Source organism: Ambystoma mexicanum, chromosome 2p (assembly GCF_040938575.1).
Source record: "Ambystoma mexicanum isolate Mex_15411 chromosome 2p, UKY_AmexF1_1, whole genome shotgun sequence".
Taxonomy (NCBI): Eukaryota; Metazoa; Chordata; class Amphibia; order Caudata; family Ambystomatidae; genus Ambystoma; species Ambystoma mexicanum.
Window position 1 is genome coordinate 227,574,552 of NC_090923.1, and position 22,805 is coordinate 227,597,356.

The 22,805-nt window shown below is 44.7% G+C and overlaps 1 protein-coding gene across 7 annotated transcripts in view; it reads right to left on the bottom strand.

Annotated features, from left to right (window-relative positions):
• The window catches only part of ITPR1 (inositol 1,4,5-trisphosphate receptor type 1), a 3,145,915-nt gene that overhangs the window by 1,007,856 nt on the left and 2,115,254 nt on the right, over positions 1 to 22,805 (bottom strand). The window lies entirely within an intron of this gene.

Consider the following 22,805-nt stretch of genomic DNA (forward strand, 5'->3'; position numbering starts at 1 on the left):
AAGATTTTAATAAAATTGTCTAACAGTTTCATACCTATACTATTGTACCGGGGGAGCTTTCCAGATTCCCATCGAGTGTACTGTGGTTGTATGGCCCCAGCGCCTTTTCTTTGGCATGGGATTATGCAGTGCCATTTTTGGGACAATGTTCAATATGTTTTTAAAAACTTTAAATGTAAAAAAAAAAAAAAAGTCAATGGTCATTGCTTTACTGTTACCAAGTATTCCCAGCCTGATAAGGAATATTCAAACAGCATTAGAATCTATGAAAGCTCTAATGCTGGCGAATCACAAACTGGCATGGAGGAAATGGATTGCACACTCCCTGCAAAAACTGCACAACTGTGGGGATTGTGAAGAAAGAGCCCTGCTCAGAAGGCAGTTTTAAACCAAGATAGCAGCTATGAAACCCTTCGCAGTGCCAATCTGAAAATCTGCTTAGGCCAAAAACAGTAGAAAATCCAGGACAGAGGACAGAGGTTAGAAGGCGTGTGGCACCAAGTGGAGTATTTATGCAGCCTACAAGCATAAATTGATGAGGCATGCTTCCGGGTTGGAAGTAGCACATTTATGCCATTGTCTGACAAGACCAAATCCTTGTAGCTCAGCCTCAGTAGCAGAGCATGGAAGTTCAGGTTGCTGAGTTACGGGTGGGGGACCAGCCCCTCCGACTGGAAAAGTAAAGCCACTCTCCCAGGAAGGCGCCTGAGAGGTCAGCAACTCCGGGTACCACATCCCACTGGATCGATCAAGACCAATGTGGTCCCAAACAGGCACAGTCTACTGAGAACCAGCAGAATGACTAGTATCAGCTGGAACACAAAGGAGGTGAGCATCCACTCTGCTGTCATTGCATCCCTCAGAGCTCTCCAATGAGGACATTCCCTGGAGCAGAATAACTTGCACTTCCTGTACACACTGGAAGTTATGAGATCTACTTGAATAGTCCCCAGAGGGAGAATATCTTATCTAGAACTTCCTGTCAGAGCTCCGAGTAGGAGGCCAAAGTCTGTTTGCTCAAGGCATCCGCCATCATTTTCTCTTCCGGCAAGATGGGAAGTCATCAGAGAGATGTCATTCTCAAGAGCCCAGAACCACAGTCTCACTGTTTCCCCGCAAAGTGGAAAGGACTCCTCACTCCATCGTTTGTTGAGGTAGTGCATGGCCACTGTGCAGACTAAGGATCAGCACACATTTCCCTTTCACAGAAGGGAGGAAATGTGACCATAGCTGGCCTGATCAACCTCAGATCAGCACATAGATGTTCTCCTGAGACAGAGGGGTACCAGAGCCTGCTCACAGTCAGCTGCGCCAGGGGAGCGGAACAACTTGTCCAGTACACATCTGTGACTATTGTCACTTGAGACCAGGGTTAACAGAAACAGAGGGGTACCAGAACAGGAAAGAGGAAGCATGATAACTTAAAAATGAATGTTTGGTATTGTGTTGGAGTATTTATAAAGTAAAGCAATCAATTATAATATCACTTATTGATAGCAAAGCGATATTGTGAAAGTGAAGGGAGGAGAATCTCCCATTTATTCAAAAGCAATAATTGAAGCAAAAGCAATACATCATGTGAATCATCATAGTTAACAGACGTTCCAATGTAGTAGGCTGACACGTTTCGAAGACAATCCTCTTCTTCAGAAGCGTTTGTGGAACTGTTGTTGAACATAGTATAACCACAAACAAGGCAGAGAAACCAACAAAGGATAATATTAGGTATAACCACAACAAGTCAGTAAGTCATTCACTATACATTCACAGATAATCTGTCCATTGTCTATAAGGATGTTAGTAAATTCAAGGCTTGTATGATGACAATGCATTTGCAAATCCTCACAAATCCTAACAAGTGAACAGAAGAATAAGGCATATTGTGAAATCAAAAACAGTAAATGTAAAGTGGTTGAAAGAATATATGAGGAAGAAATATCCTGGTCAATAGAACGTACCACTAATGGTTCATGACAAGGGAGCCAGAACTGGTTATAAAAGGAAGCCCTGAAATACCTTAATGATTTGGAAGGTAGGTAGGTATGCTGCTAAATTAGATACGCATTTGCGGCAATCGATACTCTCTGTCTGCATGGACTATGTTGAATTGAACTAAAACACTAAAGAAAAGGAATAGATAAAGCGACAAGTGTAACAAATGTAAAGGAATAGCTAAAAAGTCAAGCAAACAAAGTAAAACTGTAATTCTCGCAATTAGTAGATGAGTCTGGATCAAAGGACGAATTTACAATTGGGAGATGGGGTGGGCACTGCAATAAATTGTGGGGGCTCACCCTTGAGCCTAGGCACCAGGTTCTGAACAATATCCACACAGTAGGGCTGGAAAACTTCCAACCCTGGGTGAGCTCGCTCTGTCTCCCCTCGACGGGTTTCAATTCACTCTTCAATGCTTTTTATATACTTCATTAAATAATCACCATTCTTAGTATAGTATTACATATACTTCAGGTATTTATTTATTCCTGGCCAATCAGTGTTTCAAAGTTATTGCCAATGCATTTCGGACCTCCGTCCATCGTCAGGGCCATTAACACTAATATTTTTCAATCAATGACATTCCCATCACCATGATCCATTCCCAATAATTCACCATTGAGTGAAATTCATAAAGTAAATACATGCACATACCGGGTTAAGGTTGTGTTCCATCATGGCGTTCAAATCAATATGACAAATACAAAAATACAAAGACATCCATTATAGATCTTTGTTAAGCCTCCTTTCACAATATGATAAATATTAAAACACTTTGTACCTGTTTGGCTTTATGCTTCCAAAGTGTCCATTCACCACTGTTGCCAGTGTCATTATCTGCACGTATTCTGTGAAATAAATTTTCATATATATGTGTATGATTATTTCCTAGTCAGTGGTCCCCACACTTCTGTGTTTCCAATTAACATTCTCCTGCGCCGCGCTTACCTTATTTCCTGTTCTCCATACGCGTCAGCTCTCCAAAAAAAGAGAGCTGACGCCACTCGAAGTAGTGTAAATAAACGCTAGTCGTTGTCGCGCATGCGAGCTGGTGCGCGCAATGGCGTGACGCCTTGCACTACTCTCTCTCGCGCATGCACGCTGGTATCTCCTCCGTAGTCGAGCACAGAACTGCTCATATAACTATATATCTATTGCTATATTTACATTTCTACATGGGTATTATTAGGAGTGTTACTATTTTCGCAGTAGACTAGTTTTCACTATGAAATCCCAACATTTGGTGTGCGGGCATGGACATCTTTATTGAAAATCATGGAGGCCCACGCATGCGCTGTGGTCCTACTGGTAGTGTCTCTGTATCCCATGTTATGTACACGTGTTGTATTTATCAAAATTACAGCTGTGTCAAACTGCTGCTACTTCAACCTGAATCCTTATAACCAGAGTGGCCCTTTTCTGGGGGTCATTTCTAATATGCATTGCCAAATAATGGGAGACTTTAAAGTTTAGAGTTCACTGTTGGGCAGTTTTAAGCTGCCTTATGTCCCACAGGGAAATTAACCCCTGCGGGACATATCGTGAACTCCTATATTAGACACATTAGAACATTTTCATCGTAATTAGCTTAACGTCCACTTCTCGGCAGTGTTAAGCTGCCTTGTGTCCCTCAGGGCTGATCCACTCTGTAGGGCATGTCGTGAACCCCAATATTTAACATTCCTGGTCTATAATGGTCCTAAAATTCCCCTTATTAACAAATTCTTGTTCATGCAACACATGTCTTTCTTCATAAAAAACACAAAGTTCAACTCCTCATTAATGCCCCCTGGTCTCAGGGTATCAAGCCGGTCAATCCAGAAAGATTCTCGTTGGTTCAATCTTCTTCCCAAGTCCTCATGTGCATTGTTCTGTCTGATGACCTCCAAGATTTGAATCCTCATCTGGCTGATGTTATGCTTCATTGTATTCCAGTGCCTAGCCACTGCCGAGTTCAGATTGTTGTTACGAATACATGATCTATGCTCATTCCAACGAAGCTTACCAGGTCTTTTTGATTGTCCAACATAGTAGATGCCACACGGACATTTAATGCTATATACTATATTCGGAGTATCACATGTTGCATATCCCTTGAGGCGTATTTTTTCGCCTATGCGAGGGTGATCCACTGTGTCCCCTTTAGTTATGTAATCACAGTTACTGCAATGAAGGCAGGGATAGGTTCCTTTTCTCAATGTGTCTAATGTTCTCCTTTCGGGTCTTGTTTTGACCAGTCTATCCCTCAAGTTAGCACTCCTCTTGTACGCAAAAGTTGGTGGCTCCCTAAATAAGTGTTCAACTTGCATGTCATTAGTCAATGTGCTACAGTTTTTCTTTATTACACTCTTTATCTTGTTACTCTGTACTGAGTAACATGACACATATACAATGTTTGGTTCCTTCTTTTCTCTTCTTGTTTCACTCATTGTAGGTTCCATTGCTCGCTCTTTAGCTGATTCAATCTCTGCAGGTTTATATCCTCTCGCTTCAAATCTCCTCCGCATGTTCTCAATTTCTATCGCACATGTTCTGGGGACATTCACAATCCTTTTGACTCTCATAATTTGACTAAAAGGCAAATTTCTCATCAAACTCGGCTGGTGAAAAGCTAAGTCGATGTAATAAGAAGTTATTACGATCTGTTTCCTTTCTGTAGATGTTAGTCAAAAACGTATTGTTCTGAATGCGTATCTCTACATCTAGGAAGTGGATACAAGTTTTTGAAGTTTCTTTTGTGAATTGTATACGTCGATCTATATTATTGAGATACACAAAAAAATCATTAAGAGTTTCCTCTGGGCCGTTCTATATTCCAAAAATATCATCTATGAATCTGACCCACATCGTTATGTAATTCCTCCATACTGCATGATCAAGTATGTGTTCCTTTTCAAATTTGTGCATGAAAGTATTCGCATATGTGGGAGCCATAGAGGCCCCCATCGCTGTCCCTGATGTTTGGATGAAGAATTTGTTTCTATATTGAAAATATGAGTTTTCAGATATAAACTGTAATAGTACCAAAATGAATTCCTTGATGGCTTTCAGGTCGCCTTCTTGAAGAAGTAACCATTCTATTGCTTCTAAACCCAAATTGTGTGGAATAGAGGTATAAAGACTCTTTACATCAATTGTAAACATGATTGAGGTTGCTGTGAATACATTTTTCTCCAATGTTTCCAAAAAGTGATTAGTGTCATTAATATAAGTGAAGTGTCCGTTTTTTGAATCAAAGGTTGCAAAAACTGGTCGATGTATTGGCCCAATGGTTGTAACACACCGTCTACTCCAGAGACTATGGGTCTACCTGGTGGTTTTATCAAGCTTTTATGTATTTTAGGCAACGTGTAAAAGTTCGGTATTCTTGGGTGTTTGTTAGTGAGAAAAGATCTTGTTTTGGTACTTATCCATCCTAAATCCTCTGCTTTTCCCAGGAGTTCTTCCAAGTTTTTCATTATCTCTATGGTTGGGTCACCATCTAGCTCAGAGTATACATCCGTGTTTCTGAGCTGATTCATGCATTCATCATGGTAATCCTGGCTGTTCATTATTACAAGTGCTCCCCCTTTATCCGCTGGGCGTATGGTTATCTTGTCGTCTCCATATAGGTCTTTTAATAACTTGAACTCATTAGGTTTCAAATTTCCATATCCCTTACGTTTAAATGACACTTTCTTTAGATCCTTAAGTACTTGACGGTGAAAAATGTCGACCGATGGAACAGAAATGGGTGGCATAAAGTTGCTTTTCTTTTTGAACTCTTGTAGTTCCTCTGGTTCCTGTTCTTTAAATTGTGATGTGTCAATTTCATCAAAAAACACCTTTAGTTTTAATTTTCTTACCAATTTGAATAGATCAATCTTAGTCTCAAATAAAGTTGTACTGTATATGGGTACATAACTGAGCCCCTTTTGGAGTAACATTTCTTCACTTTTGGTTAATATTCTGGATGATATGTTCACAACTAACTTTTCTTCTGTCTCGCTCCCCGGGTTTCTACTCTTTGACTCTCTTTTTCTTTTCCCCGTCTCGTTCTCTTCTTTCTGTCTCTCGTATAGAGTAATGTAATACTATACTAAGAATGGTGATTATTTAATGAAGTATATAAAAAGCATTGAAGAGTGAATTGAAACCCGTCGAGGGGAGACAGAGCAAGCTCACCCAGGGTTCAAAGGACGAATTTCCCACAATGTCTGGAGGGGTGACATAGTAGACAACACCCAACCAATAAGCCATGGTATTAATAAATAAAGCAATATACAAATGTAGACATAGAGAGTAATGTGGGATTCATTAAAAAATGATAACAATGAGTACCGCCAGAGTAATAGTAGCTATACTGTAATGATATTAAATAACAACATTGTAAATTCCTAAAGTTGATAGATTAGATTACTCACAATCAGTTTCAATGTGGTTTCCAAAGAGAAGAGACGCGGGTTCACACTGTCTCTGGGTTACCCAACATATAAATGCACTCGCTGCCTTGGTGCAAAAGATTGAAGGACACGTACTTTCTGTAAAAAATTAAGGGCCATAAGAGAAAACACCATTTAACTAGAAACAGAGTGAAGAGTAAATAATGGATATAAAGGACACTAACACTAACCTTTCCTCTACGAGTAGCGGGGCGAAGCACGTCCTATGGCGTGATCAGTATCCAAGGATACTGTAGAGCAATAGCACAAATACACATGGTTGTTGGGAGGCCGAGCGTTTAATGGCGATCGGCGTCTAGGTCGGGAGATTGGAAATCATATACATTCTGTAAAGGAAGGCAATTCCGTACAGCTTATTGCTTCTATGAATAGCCAAAAAAGATAGTCAGGAAAACAGCCATTAAGGGGTAAGTAGATGATTTACTGCGGCGCAATAGTGCCAACCTTTCTTCTACAAGTGATGAAGCAGGACGAGTCCTGTTGCGCGGTCCGTGTCCATGGAGACAAGGGATCGTAAAGAAGCTAGTGGCCCTCTAGTGGGTGTTGATATATTGACTCGCAGGAATAGGAAAGGGAATAAAATGGTCAACGGACTAACAGTGATTCGAAAAGAACTAATGAGGCGGCCATCTTGGTCATGAATATGTGTGTCGAACAGGTAAAACCAACTAATGGTGGTATGTATAGGTTACGTATTCTCAAGAAAAGGACAAAGTAGAACAAGGTGAAACAATGATAAAGGATAGTCAAATGTATCAAAGATACAGATTCTAACAGACAAAATTAATTTAGCAATGCATCAACTAAAACAATCATACATAAAGTTCTAATGGTCAAGTTAGATTGGATTCTACATGTTACATGGTAAAGCCTAATTCATGTCATGTTGAATCCTAGTATCTATTGACCCTGGATGAAATCAATCAACAAACGTGCTCATTATGTATATACATACAGTTTTTGTCATGTGGATGACAATAGCTCATCCATAATAATACATGTATGAATATATAGGTAAATATTAACAGTCTTCTTCGGAACTTGAAAATTAAACAGATGTGCGAACATATAGTGTCGACTAAAAGCTACTAATAAAAAAGATTAAGTAAAATACAGTTTTACATTAGCAGACAGTAGAAACCCTATAAGAAGATTAAATAGATTCCTAAACATGTGATGCCGAATCGTTGTCTACAGTGAAGAAGGTGAAAATATAGCTGTTCTAATATATACATCCATCTTATTTACAAATTCAATGTACCGTTTGATTAAAAGTAAAAAAGCTATAATTGTTGATCACATCGTTGTCTAGCATATGGGTGTAGGTGTGTCCTGTTATTTAAAGGAACATGTAGATGTTAGTAAATTAATAGTATTGGTATTAAATGTTGATGCGTTGTCCACAGAGGGGTACCACAGTCGGCTCACAGTCATCTGCGACAGGGGAGCGGAACAACTTGTCCAGTACACATCTGTGACTATTGTCATCTGAGGCCAAGGTTAACAGAAAAAGGCGCCACACAGCAGTTTGCTCCATGTAACACACGGTTGGCTCTTTGGGCTGGACCTCTGTGCACTGTATGTCTGACTCAAAGAGTAAGATGTCTGCAGATAGAAAATATGGGATTAATGAACTGGGGTTATTGGGTGCCTCTCTCCTCTTCCCTTTCTCTTCTCCTGTAGAACCCCAAAGGTTAACGCCCTCACCTTAGGTAAGTGAACGCCGAGCTCTCCATCTGCCTCGGGCAGGGTGCCGTAACCAGTTTCTTCACTGGATAAGGGTGCAGGCCTCTTGACCTCAGAGGACTGCTGTCCGTCGTTAACTGCACGAACGGTAAGTTCTGGGCACTTCAAATGTCTTAAAAGTCTTTTGTAATGATATCTCTTGTTTTGCAGGGTTCCGGCGATGGCGGATGGTGGGTTGAGGATCGAACCCGCGTGAGGAATAGAAGCGCCTGGAAGCACGTAAGTAAGCGCTTGTAGCCTGCTTCACGATGCGCACTAACTGTCCCTTTTATCTTGCAGGTACAAGTTCGGAGCTTTAGAGAAGCTGAAGGGTGCTGGAATACCCACTGGATTTGGCGTGGGAAGGAGTAATGGCACGTGAGTAATAAAGTTGCCCAATGTCTTTAAACGCACCTTCTTTTGTCTTTCAGATGCGGGATGCAGCGCCGAAGGCCTCCGGAGCGTGCGAAGAGCTGGTAAGCTTTTGTCTTTCAGATGCCGGAATGCAGTGTGAAGACCTCCGGAGCATGCGAAGAGTAGGTAAGCCTTTGTCTTTCAGATGCCGGAATGCAGCGCGAGGCGTTGGTGACAGCCGATGGACCAGGTAAGAGATGCGCTGCCACTGAAGACCGTAGTGCTAACCTGCTCTTTCTTTGTCTTTACAGGTGCTGCTGAAGACTGGATTCCAGGATGGTAAGCCTTTGTTCCCTTAGGCCCAGGATCAGAAGCAGAAGACACGATGAGCGTTCTGCTGCAGAGAATGCAGAATAACGCAAAGCAAGATTCATCCATCGGGTGTGGTTTAAATAGCCTCCTGTAGTGCTTAGGTGTCTCCTTCCACAGCCACGCCTAGGTAAGAAAAGAGTTCCTGCTTTCCAGAAGAGTTCCAGTGTTCTGAACCTAGGGAGTGGCTCCTGCCCCACCCAACAGGAAAAGTAGTCCCAAACAGAAGAGGATCAGGGGTTCAACTGGCAGGTAAGTAAGCAGCATTGTCTGCTGCAGGTAAGTCCACCCAAGCATTATGAGCCCGGCGCTTCCAGCGCTGGGACTGGGCATCTTTATGAGCCTGGTGCCACTGGCGCCAGGACAGGGTCCAAAAGGTATCAATTGGGACTGGCTGGCACTCGGAACCAGGGTTATGGGTCTGCTTCCAAGGGAGTCGGGCAAGTCCTGATCTTTTGGAAGCAGAGATCATGATACCACCATGCAAGGTCTCAAACCACTCGACTCGATACATGCAGTTGATGTGACATGTGACCCTGAAACTGCGACCACTGGCAAATGAGTAGCCACTGAAGTGACCTCGTGCCTTTCGGGACCATCAGAATGCAGGAGACCATGAGACCCAGAAGATGCAGGAAGGCCGAAGAATGTATGTGTCCCTGGTAGTGAAGTTGGCCCACAACAAACCTCAGATACCCGATGTGCTTGCGATCATTGGGCACGTGTAAGGAGGCATGCTGAAGTCCAGCGTGACAAACAAGTTCTGCAGATCAAGGGCTTAGAGAATCTGGGCTAGAGGTACCAATTCAGACCTCTACTATTGGGTGCAAGCCCCCATCTTTCTTCGGAACTCAAAACTAAATGGGATTACTGCATCTTGCCTCACAATGAGCGCATATGCAGTTCTCCCTCCCACAGTGGACTTGTGGTAGAATTCCTTACGGGTGTTTTATCAACTTGGGTGGCCGAGGAAACAGTGGTCGCTGTTGTTGAACCTCTAGGAGTACCTCTGCCTCTTCCTCTTGGGAAGGAAGCATCTGCCCTGATGACTGCCAGGGGCCGCCTGACCTCTTCCACGGGGGACATAAGACGCAGAGGGGAAAAAGTCCCAACCTCGTGTGGATGGCAGAGGGTTGCTGTACTGTGACACCAAAAGACTTCACTATCACCTTGAGGACAGAAACAGTTGAAGGGAGTAGTCTGACTTGGCCCCAAGCAGGTTCTGATCATCAAAGGGCCTATTCCAGCAGCTTTGCTTGTACAGCCTGCGCAAAGGCTGATGTTCTCACTTATGCGTGATGTTGCAGCACCATCTCCAAAGTCACAGTCATGGAACATACGGCACAATCACTGATCCTGTTGAGACCAGATTGCACGATCTGGAGGGACGTTTTCCTGCAATCCAGTACAATTGCCAGAAACCATTCTGTCATTTCCCTTCATGGATGTGGTCTGTCATGTTGGAAAATGCAGACCAAAAACCAAAAAGAACTTTGCCAGGGCGCAGGAGGCATTCGCTGCCTTCTTTTCCCAGGTGTCCAGTCACTTATTCTGTCAGGTGGGAGAGAAGAAAGGCAGATGCCTTCAAGTGTGAAGTTGCAGCCTAAATCACCAAGCTCTACAGGGATGCCTGGATGAACAAAAAAGTTGGACAATGTTTTAATGCCAGCTGTGTCAACTACAGGAGTAGAGGTGGGCTTGTCTCACGCTTCTATCACCGGCGCTTCCAAGTGCTTTGTCCGGAATGTCTTAATTCAAAGTTGACTTTTGGTCCGGATGGGGGCGATAACCCCAGGGTGTCTGCATCCTTTGTCATCAACCTCTGGAAGGAAGCCTGAGGTCTACCCAGAGTTGGAAGTAGAAGGAAATCCTTCTCAGGGAATGTGTCAATAGTGCTGCCCTTCTGAAAGATTTCACCCAGTACTTGTAGGTCCAAACCTTCCTAGTAAAATTCCTTTGGGAAGTCCCTGTCCGCTCTGTAACCCATGGGCTCCATCCCAAAGGGTAGAAGTATGCCTTTGCCATTGTAGATCTGGCTCCATTTCATCATAAATGGCTCATTAGAAGAGGGGTGTATTCCAGAGGGACTCTGCCGCCAACGATCTCGAAGATGTGGGCCAGACCAGTGCCAAGCGCTTGAGGCCACAAGGCAGTGGTAGTTTACAGCAGGAGACAGTCGCACTTGGGGTCCCAGTCTAAGCCTGTATGCGTTTGTGAGTATTCCCCCCTTGTGTGTAACCTGCCAGTGTGTGGAAATGGTGAGTCCAGTTGAAGCTGGGGCCGTGGTGAAGATGCAGGACAGACAATTGAGTGGGAAATGGTACATGCGGCTATGCTTCTGGGGAGACTCGGGAACGATGACTCATATTCCTCATGGTTGAAGAATGATGAGAAGAAATTCCTGGGGAGTTAGACCTCCTGCAGCGCTTCTCTTATTTCTTTGCAGGAAACCAGCCCACAGATAGGCGTTTGTGCTGCGACCTCAACCGAGACCATGCGCCCCCACCCAACTCATTGTGGAGGTAGGTGAAGAGTTTAGCTAACCTTTCCCAAAGGTCGTACCGATGCATCAATTGGTATGGCCCACAATTGGTGGCTTTGTGCTTTGCGCTCAAACAGTTCAAACAGAAGCCATGGAAATGTGACACCCACATCTGCCGCTGGCAATCCATGCAAGGTTTAAAACCCCAGACCTAAGCAGTTATGGCCAATTTTAACACAGTCGCGAGTTTCCAAAACATGCAAAGTGACTGGCATGGGGCACATATAGGCGTCAGGTAGGTTTGGCACAGTGCCCTTGGGAGGCAGAAAAGCTTCAGAAAAAAGATGCGCTGTGGACAGGATATCATCAATGAGGAATCTGTCGGAGGAAGGAATATAAATATGTGTCCTGCTGATCTAAAGTAACATGCCAATTGTGCAGCTCCAAAGCACGGAACACCTTTTTAACAGGGTGACTATCTTGAAGCAGACTTTTTGGATGAGCTTGCAGATTATTATCCAATATTTTTTGGGAACATTAAGTAAAGAGAATATAAAACTTTCACAACTTCTGCAGTTGGAACAAGCTTTGCTGCTCCCCTCATGAGTAGCTGAGCCAGTTCTTTAATATATAGACGTTCTGAAAGAAGAAAGGGCAACATGTAGTTGACTTTATTTGTTGTTGCACAAACAGCATACAGCAGCTACAATTACTTTCACACAGTCCTCATCTTGATAACTGCTCAGAATATTTTGACAGGTGAAGTAAAGCAGCTCAACGTCATTCGCTCTACCTCCTTGTGCCTAAAACGCATCACTCCTTGACTCCAGATGCAATGTCAGCATTCGTACTTAAGGCATGTTCTAGACCACACACCCCTACCCGAGTGGCCCTCCTTCCACCCCCACCGCCCCCAAGCTAAGCATCAAAAGGCATGGGAAAGGCCCCACGCAGTGCAAAGGAATAGGCCTGTAATCATATTTTTTGTGAGGTTCAAGAAACATGGCCCTAACTAAACCACAGTGGTCTTTTAAATATCTTATAATTCACAACAATTTTTTTTTTTAAATGAAGCCCTTAACTCTTCTCTCATCCTCCGTACAGAAAGCGTAACAAAGAAGTGGACACAAGTGAGTACACCATTGGCTTCCACAGAGGGGTATATGTAGGGAGGGTGATGAGGAATCTGTATGCGAGGAATCCACAGAAAGAACATAACCGATAATTAGTACCCGGCGAGGGACAATCAGATGGTTGCAAACAATCCGATTGGCCATTACAGGGCCAACAAAGACTCACCGGCTGCAGTTACAGCGCTCTATAACCTGTGGCGTTCCTTCACTCTCGTCAGGCTGCCATGGAAAGGGAGAAGGGACGTATAAGTCCCTTCTCCACAATATCTGGGGGCCATTTTCTTTGCTTTATCTAGAGTTGAGAAACGGTTGCAACTAGAGAAAATATGCTATTAGTACCCTAGTATGACATGCCAGGGTACTAATAGCAATAAAACCCTTCGAGAAGGGGGAACATTACCAGTCTGGTAATGTCCCTGGGACTTTGTTACAGCGCTGGGTTTGCTCAGGCTTGTAACTAACGCCCCAGAGGCATTAACAGACCGGTAGTGCCCCCCTCCTCCTCCTATTGCTATAGTAATTTCTCCTTCAATGGATTGTATTCTCCCACAGATTCCTCCTCTTTATAGAATCCCAAAGCAGTGCCCATAGCAGGATTTGGGAATGGAAGCTACATCAAGAATCTCTGCAGCACCACCCTACAAAAAAAGGCACCCCTGCACTAAGCCCAATCTAAACTGTAATGTTTGGAAATAGCATGTAGCAAGGCCTTATAACCGCTTGTCAAAGTCAAGAACGAGAAAAGTCAAGAAACAGCCAATAGTATCACGGGTAGGTTATTCAGTATTTCCAAATAGAAACTCATAGCCCTCTTGGGATCAAGCCTATGGAGCATCTCCTGGCGGAAAGAAAACCGGGAGCTCCACACTTTGTTAAATGGGAAACTCTGATGCCACCTTCGGCACAAAATTAGGTCGGTCAAAGACACCACTTTAAAGATTTTTTAGAAATAATGACTTGCACAAGAGCGCTTGAAGTTCACTGACCCGCCTGGCCACCAGGAAGACTAGGAATGGAACAGGTTAATTACCTGTATTTCTTGTTCTCCAGCACGGGTTTGGCATGGGTTCCCATACTCATGAATATTCCCCATCACCCGGCTGGGAATCCTCTGCAAAAAAGAAAAGCACCTTCGCTTCAGCCTGAAAACTCAATTTCTCCTCTAAAATAATCACTGTTCTTTGGGCCATACTGCCCCATCCGATGACAGTCAATTCCTTAAGCTCCACCCCTGGAGGCCATCTTCAGATGTGGTAGAGCACGTATAGTGGCAGTACGAAACAAGAAGGCGGCGGGATGGTTAGCATGTGAATCCATGCCAGACCTATGCTGGATAACTGGAATTACAGGTAAGTGACTTGTTCCTTCTCCAGCATGGGGTCTGGCATGGAATCACATGCTCATCAATGAGATTACATAGCAGTACATATACACAACCATGGGAGGTGGCAAGGCTCACCAGGAGCAAAACACTTACCCCTGAACAGACTCACCTCAGAAAAATCGTTTGCATAGCTCCGTTTGGCCGACCCGGGACTCCTCCCTGGAATACCTGTCGACGCAGTAGAATCTCGTGAAGGCGTGGGTCGACCTCCACGTGGCAGCCCGGCCGATGTCAAGAAGGGGAACACCAGAGAGAAACACTGCCATCGCTGCAATGGCTCTAGTGGAGCGGACTCTCGGCTGGCCTGGAAGAGGTCTGTTGCTGAAAATGCATGGGAGGAACAGTGCCTCCTTGCCCTCTACCTCCTTAAACTGTGTGTTCTGCTTATTGTCTGCACAGGAGTCCAGTCTGGGCCTCTGGCAGTGCAGCACTTCATTTTGTACTTGGTGAACATTACCCATGGGATACCCATAGGGCACCCATGGGTAAGGGTACAACCCTGTACCCCTAGTGTATGTTTTTGGGGACGTGTGTTTCCCACAGAGCAGGTTATGAGCTGGTGGCAGCTATATGTTGATGTGACAGTGGCTCTAGGTATCGCCCATTTCTGGGATACCCAGGCCCTGCAATTGACATCAATGAATTCCTAAACCTAGGCAAGATGGCCACTGGAGGCCTATTGGTTTCCTTTGCTTTACTCCCTTGTTTCTCAAAGTCCTAAGAAGCCCTGGCTCTGGTTACTTTTCCCTGAATAGTTGTTAGGTGGAATGCCAGACAGCCTGGAGCCTTCTCATAGGCTGCTTTATGTGGGTACACTGTGAGGAATCCAATTGAGTCATCACATATTCCTGGCGGTGGGAGGATCACATGGGAGGAGACTACTACTGGGGAGATGTTATGATTTCATTGGAGGAGTCAGTGTTCCCCCCTTTCCCATGAGGAAGACCCTCTAATGGCAGAGTTCTTAATGGCCCATTGTTATTTTAGTCAGACCCCCTACCTTTCACCCAAAACCCCACAATTCACACCCAACACCTTTTGTTTCTGATGTGCCTGGGCTGTAATATACAAGATAAAGTACACCTTATCTTTTCCCTTCCAGGTTGCCCAGGTGGGGGGTCCTCACACAGTCTATTTTAAAGAAAGCATTCTTCAAATGCTCCTAATTTAACCTGCCTTTCTAGAGTAATGTCTATGCAATTATCCAATGCTTTATGATTCCTATGCTTTTTAATAACTGTCAGCAGTTGATGCATTCTAAATTGAATCTAAAGTGAATTGTGGTACAACATAGATGTGTATATATTTAACATTGCTAGTATAGTGTTAGGATAGTGTTACCCGAGTACAAAGTGAGTTATTTATTGATGTATATGTTAATCTGAACCTTATTCTATATAAAAAATCTGAGGTAGCACATAAAGTGTGTTGACATTCCTCTGTGGGGGATTGGAGATTCACTGCACTTAAGAAACAGCTGCATCGTCGCCTGAGAGTCTCAGCCTGGCTGCTCATCCAACATAACAATTCAGAGCCTTGGCTGGGATACTCTGTGTTTCTGCTCCCTATACAGTTGGGGTAGAGGCACAGACACCCTTTCCCAGTCTTTACACAGAGGATGGCAATGCATGATACCGCCAGAGAGCCACCTGGAGATGGAAGCCTTAGACAGGGCGTTCCCATGTCATGCGGGTCCAAAATTGATGGAAAGCTGAGAAATCTTTTGAAACTCCTTCGTGGGTGTCACATAAAACTTCAGGGCATGCGCACATCCAGATAATGCAATGGCAGGCAAAGAACGATTCATGAAGAAAACTGGCAGAACCAAAAGCTTGTTGAGATGAAAGTCAGAGACAGAACCATAGGCATGAAGGAAGAAAGGATGAGTTCCCAGAACCACTTTAGTGGTCACGCGTCCCTTCTATTTTCGCATATGGGATCAATGGAGATGCAGCCGCCGTGGTATTGTTCCATCACATTACTCTTACTAACGTCTGGCTGTGGTCTAGTCTATTTTCATCATGGCCGCCGCCGGGTACTTTTAGTTCCTCTCTGCCTGGCGGCAGCCGTATTGTGACTGTGCGCTTTTCCCGGTTGTGTTTTGGTGGATTGTGTGATTTCGCTTGGCTCTCTTGAGCCCTCCTTTCCTGGCTTGTGCCCCCTGGCACCTGTTTCTAGCTACCGCTCCTCTGTTTCCGCTTTACTTTCTCTCTCTACGCTTACGGGCGCCACAGTCCTCCCCCCCCTTCTGTTCTTCCTGGCCCTTTGGAGCCCATCTGACCTCGGTTCGCATCTCGGGCATTCAGTTTCCCGTCTCTCTCTCTGGCTTCCCGAAGCTTCTCCCGGGTACTCATCTCAATAACGATATCCTCCTCTTTCTTCTGTGGACTTACTTACTCCGGATGCTTCTATTGGAACTGCTGGAGTGCATATACCATCTCAGAGTCGGAGAACGGATCAAGTCAAATCTCTGCTCAAAGGAACACTTGTTTTTTTTTGCCTATTAGTCTTTTCCCCCACTGGCTGGTGCGGATCCGGGGCCACTGGTTTCTGGGTTTACCCGACAACCATTGTGGCGTCGTTTCGCGGCAGACCCTAACTACATAAAAAGATATCCTTATACAGGGGGAAGAAAAAAGAAGACAATGGAAGACTTCTCCTCAGGTGAGGAAGGGAGTGAGGGGCTTTAATCGGCAGGTGAAATTGACAATGTTGACAGTTTGCAACGCCTAACCCCTCCTGAGATGGCTACTGCCGAGCAGGTCCAATAACTAGTTGCGGCAGTCCAGTCTCTTCACCAAGAAATAAGAAATCTCAACCAAGAAGTACAGAATCTCAAGGTAGAAAATATGGTACTGCGTCAGTTGGTGGCTAACGGGACTAACTAGCTCCGACCTCCCTCCCATGGCTCTGTCCTCTGGGAAATTTGATGGTACATCAAAGCATCTCAAAGAGTTTATTGAGGCATGCAATGTGCACTTCGCCTTTCGTCCGACAACCTTCGCTACTGACTTAAGTAAGGTCTGCTTTGTAATCTCCAATATGACCGGCAATGCATTGGCCTGAGCCAACCCCTTAGTCACAACGGATGACCCCGTTTTACAGGATTGGGGGGCCTTCCTCGCTAGATTAAAACAGACCTTTGAAAGACCACAAATCACGTTTATAGCTTGAGAAGAGCTACTTGAGGTTCACCAAGGCCAGATGGACCTCTTGTACTATATCACGAGGTTCAAACGGCTGGTAACTGAGTCAGGATGGCTAGAACAAGCTCAATTCACCATTTTCCGCTGTGGACTGAAGGAGGAATTAAAGGATGAATTAGCAAGAGTTCCCCGTCCATCTTCATACTCGGAGCTTCTGTCTGTGAAGCTGCAGATCGAGCATCGCATAAATGAACGCAGACAGGAGAAGAAGAAAGGAAGAGGAGCATTTGGGTTTTCTATTCCCACGCAAGCTCACCCACTTACATCGGGTGTCTCTAATAAGGAGAGCCCATGCAGATCGGAACAATGAGAACTCCACTCACTCCCGAGGAGAGAAAACGACAGAGATACCGGTCTCTGCATGTACTGTGGATCCGCTTCTCATTTGTTACGTAATTGCCCAGAGGTTCCACCTAGGCGTTCAGGAAACTGACAGCCTCGAACCTAGGAGGGACCACGGTTCGATAGGTTAATGGAAGTCCCTATGTCACGCTTTTTATAGCCCCAAGCCGCCAGACTGAAGATGCACGCTTCATGGTGGTATCATTCGATTTGTCCTAGAGGGAACAGTCAGTGGAAACTTTAGCTCTTATAGATTTGGGGCGGCAGGGAACTTCATGTACACCCTATGGGCCAACAAGTTGGGAGTTCGCCGGGTGCAGAACAAAGAAGATCTCAACGTAGAAGGAGTTGATGGCACTCTTTTATGCTCCGGGCCCATTACTGATTCTACAGAGAGTATTCTAGTTACCATCCAACACCATAAGGAGGAGCTTTCCTTTGATATCATTCGGGCTGCCCATTTCCCCATCATATTGGGTATCGCTTGGCTTCGCCGACATAATCCAACTAGACTGGTCCAGAAACACACTCAGCTTCCTTTCTTCTTACTGCAATCGGTCCTGCTTGACCTCTCAGCGGTACCAGCCGGCCACCTTGGAAGCAGTGGAAACCCAGCCTTGCACGATCCATTTGATACCACCCGAATTCCAGGAGTGCGAAAGAGTATTCTTGGAAAAAGAAGATCATGACTTACCTCCTCATCGACCTGAGGACTGCTCCATTGTCCTGGTCCCTGAAGCATTTGTGCCGTATGGCAGAATGTTTTCCTTGTCTCTAAGGGAGAAAGAGACACCCCGCGAGTATCTTGATGCCAATCTCAAGAACAGCTTGATTCAACCCTCAAAATCACTGGCGGGAGCTTCTCTGTTCTTTATCACAAAAAGGGATTCTACAGAACTCCGACCCTCCATCGATTATCGCGGGATTAACCAAGTGACCATTCGGGACAGGTATCCGATGCCTCTCATTTCGGCCATTATAGAGGCGGTACAAGGAGCCGTGATTTTCAACAAGCTAGATCTTCGGAATGCTAACCATCTCCTGCGCATCCGTGCTGGAGACGAGTGGAAGAACGCCTTTAGGACACCATATGGACATTATGAATACAGGGTGATGCCCTTTGGTTTGGTCAATGCCCCTGCAGTGTCAACGATTTATGGATCGCACCTTTTCAGATCAATTGTTCTGCACTGTAATCATTTATCTGGACGACATCCTGGCCTATTCCAAGTCTATACAAGAACATTCTACACACTTGCATGAGGTTCTTAACCGACTTCAAGAAAACAACTTATTGGTAAAATCCAGTAAATGTTTATTTCAGGTATCCACTGTCCCCTATCTGGGATTCATCCTCTCCCGAGAAGGGATTAAGATGGATCCGAAGAAAGTCTCTGCTATTTTGGATTGGCCGTCCCCTTCCTCAGTAAAGGATGTTCAGAGATTTTTGGGATTTGCCAACTTCTACCGTAAGTTCATCAACAAATTTCCGGCCACGGTATTTCCCATCACGACTCTACTCAAGAAAGGCAATAAACCATTTACTTGGTCACTGGAGGCCGAAGCTGCATTTCAAGACCTTAAGGAAAGGTTCAGCTCAGCCCCTATTCTGCGTCAGCTCGATCAGTCTAATAAGTTTATTGTGGAAGCCGATGCGTCTGCCAATGCAGTGGGAGCAGTCCTTCAAGAACATGAGGGTGTTGAACATCCCATAGCCTATCTCTCTAAAACACTCACTACCAGTCAGAGGAACTATTCGGTTATTGAGAGAGAACTCCCTGCTATTAAACTAGCTTGTGAAGACTGGAGGCATCTCTAACAGGGTAGTCTGTGTCCCTTTACCACCAGGACAGATCACAAAAATCTCAAAACATTAAAGAATATGGAGTGTGTTCATTCCCGGCAAGCTAGGTGGGCACACTTCTTCGCTCAGTAGGATTTCGAGATTACTTACTTCCCTGGTGTTAGACAGAATCCTCTGCAGTACCCTTAGGGAACACTACAGACAATTAAGTCTACACGTGGTAGTACAATTTCACCTTTATGTACAAGCCTGTACTACACAGTTATAATGGTAGCAGTAGCGGCGCAGCCAGACTTCTCAAGAGCAAATGAGCAGTAATAGGGATTACACAAAGGGCTACAATTACTGTGACTCAAACACTGACTCAAGGTTTCTGGTTAAAAAATAGAAGTACATTTATTTTTAAACCATCTGTTCATAAAACACTTCTATTAAACAAAACCACACTCTAAATATACCACACATAAGCAATTCCTTTGGTTTAGGTCAATTCAAGGTAAGTACATTGGGATTTGACAGACCGGTGTTGTGAAACAAAAGACGTTACCGGGGTTTAAGGAGCGCTCACTTTTTGACAGTTCAGTCTTACGAAAGAAAAGCGTACCCGCGGGAGGAATTGTAACCGTAGTCAAAACACATTAAGCACATTGAATAAAAACCAAAGAATAGGGGACAAAAATCATAGGCAATACTTTTGTCGAGGCATTTGAATCAGAGGACGTGTTCTAAGAGGCAGATAAAGTCCATAGGCCTGCGTCAGTGTCAAATGGAGCAGGGCTCTTGTCGAGGATCACACGATAAGAACAGTTCGAGATTAACGTTGCCAGGAGTACTTGATATTGTCAAAGGGAGGCAAAAGTTAGAAGAGGGAAGGAAGAAAGGACAAGCCTTCGGCAAGGAAAGGGGTTCACCCTAATTCCTCAAGGTCGGACAGAGAGAATGACCAAATAGACACAGTACCTTATTCGAATGAAGAAAGCTGGTGCCACGGCAGTTGTTCCTGATGGTTCCTGCAGACTCACGGTTCCTGAAGCTTCAGTCGTGGGGACAAGAAGGACGTCTGGAGCGATCTGCACTACCCAGGGATGAGTCCAGCAGCAGCAAAGCAACGGTGAATAAAAGGTGTGCTCCTTTAAAACAGAAGAGGACTCTTCTGATGGCTAAACGGACCACTACAGCTTTGTGCAGCAATTTCGATCCAGAAGAGGATTCTCTGGCTGTAGAAACTGAGCCGTTTGATCCCAGCAGGCTCAACGGAAGAAGACTCTGGACTGGATCTTCTCTGTCGTTGAAGGGTAGATAGCTCAGGACTGCAGAAGGGCTTCACCAGGACTCGGGAGTTGCAGCACCCATCTTCTTCTCCGCTTCTCATCTGTTTTTGTAGTTCCAGTGGCGACTCTGACTTCCAGCCCAAGAGTCCTGCCTTTTATGCCAAAATCCCCCATTCACACAGCCTGGCAGTCAATCACGCAGCAGGGGGGTTGTCCAGCCCGGACAACCACCTCAGCCAATGGACACAAAGTGCGAATTGGGTCTCCAAGGAGACCCTGTGCAGGGGGTGACTAAACACCACCCTCACATTCAGCCCACCTAGACACCCAGACGCCAAAGGAGGGCTTCTTCACAGAAGCTTGCCAAAGGACGGCGAACAAAGGCGGCAAACCTGATTTGCCGCGCAAAGTAAAACACAACAAAGATGTTAACACAAAGAACTGGAGATTAAACTCGACCGGAGCCGAAATAAGATATATTTGGTCAAGCGGGTTTATGTTTGAGGCTAACACAATAGCCTAAAACAGTACCACGTTTATATACTATAATCGCGGTAGAAAAGCTAGGGTAGATACCACTGCCACCAGCCAAGTCTTAGTGTTATGGGAGCAAAACAAGGCTCCAGGAGGTACAGACAAAAAAGGATCAGAATTAACCCTTTCCAATACTCCATGTAAGATGGGGTGTACTAGGTCTGTAGGTTAAATGACTACATAAAGTAAATGGCAACTTTACCTGTTTCTAGGGGACAGAAGTCAGCCCCAGAGAAAATGGAGTCAGTGGGAAGTCTCAGAGACAACCTTGTGTTACTGCACTGAAGGTGCTGTATAACACAAAAAGTTGGGCTCATGGAGTGGTGTGGCTCCAGAGCCCAAGATCACACAAAAAGTAGAATTACACATGGCAAAACGCATGTAAGAGTGGGAAAAAGGTTTGCACTCTTACCACGTAGAAACAATATACACTAGAAATCCAGCAAAGCTACTGAGGGACTCACTAGGTAAGTGAAATTAGCCATAAATTAGAATTCTCCCTAACACCTGGCAGTCAGAATGTAGTGGCGGATGCGCTCTTCGGCCGATGTGCATCAGAACATCCTTCGACAGACCTTTTGGAAAAACTCTTCCCAGATAGAGTGTTTATTGTATTGTCTCGATTGCTTCATTTATTAGTCAAGTCAAGGCCGCCACCACTCATTCTCCACTTCCGGATTTCTCTTCTCCACGCACCAAGGTAGAAAATAAGGAAGGTCTCTGTTTTGTCAACAAAAGATTGTACCTACCTCAGCCTGACTTACGTCTCAAGGTAATGTCTTGGTGCCACAACCATTGCACTGCGAGGCATCGAGGAAGGAAGAACCCATCAGAAGGTCTTTTTTTTTGGCCAGACATGTCCTCAGACATAAAAGTATGTCTAAAACTGTACTCACTGTGCTAGAAGCAAACAATGTTTCCAAAAACCAAGCAGGCTTCTGGAACAGATCCCCTTACCTGAGAGCCCTCGGGATCAAATCTCTACGGATTTTATAGTGGAACTACCTGCTTTGCAAGGTCATACTTGTATCATGGTTACAGTGGACTCTCTTACCAAACTAGCCTATTTTTCCCCGTTCCCAGGATTACCATCTGCATCAGAAATGGCAGAAGTGTTTATTCGAGGCATATTCCGTCTTCATGGCTTACCTTATAAAATCCTTTCGGATGGAGGGAGTCAATTCACCTCATAATTCTGGAAGGCATTATGTCGGAAATTGGGAATCGAAAGGGCATTTTGCTTCAGGATTCCACCCTCAAACCAGTGGACAGGCTGAGAGGCTCAATGGTACATTAGAACAATACCTCTGGTGCTATGTCAATAGCACACAAGTTAATTGGTATGAGTTGATGTCTACTGCAGAATTTGCGTATAACAACTCCAAGCATTCTGCTACTGGACTCAGTCCCTTCTTTTGTACCTCTGGTCAACATCCAAAGGGTATCTTGCCAGTAATGGCTTCTAACACGGTGTGCCCCTCTATTGATGACAGATTGCAACAGATATCCAAGGCAGATAAAACGGCCAAACTGGCCCTTACGGAAGCCCGACGCTGTTACAAAAGACTGGCTGACTTAAAACGCACCGACCTACCTTCTATTGAGGTGGGTTCCCGTGTTTGGCTATCCACTAAATATTTGCCCAGATAGATCCATCCTTCCAAATTGTCTCTCCGGTTTGTGAGTCCTTACACTGTGGTGTCTCGGATTAATCCAGTGGCCTTCTGCCTTTAGTTGCCTAAAAGCTTGGGCCGTGTCCATCCT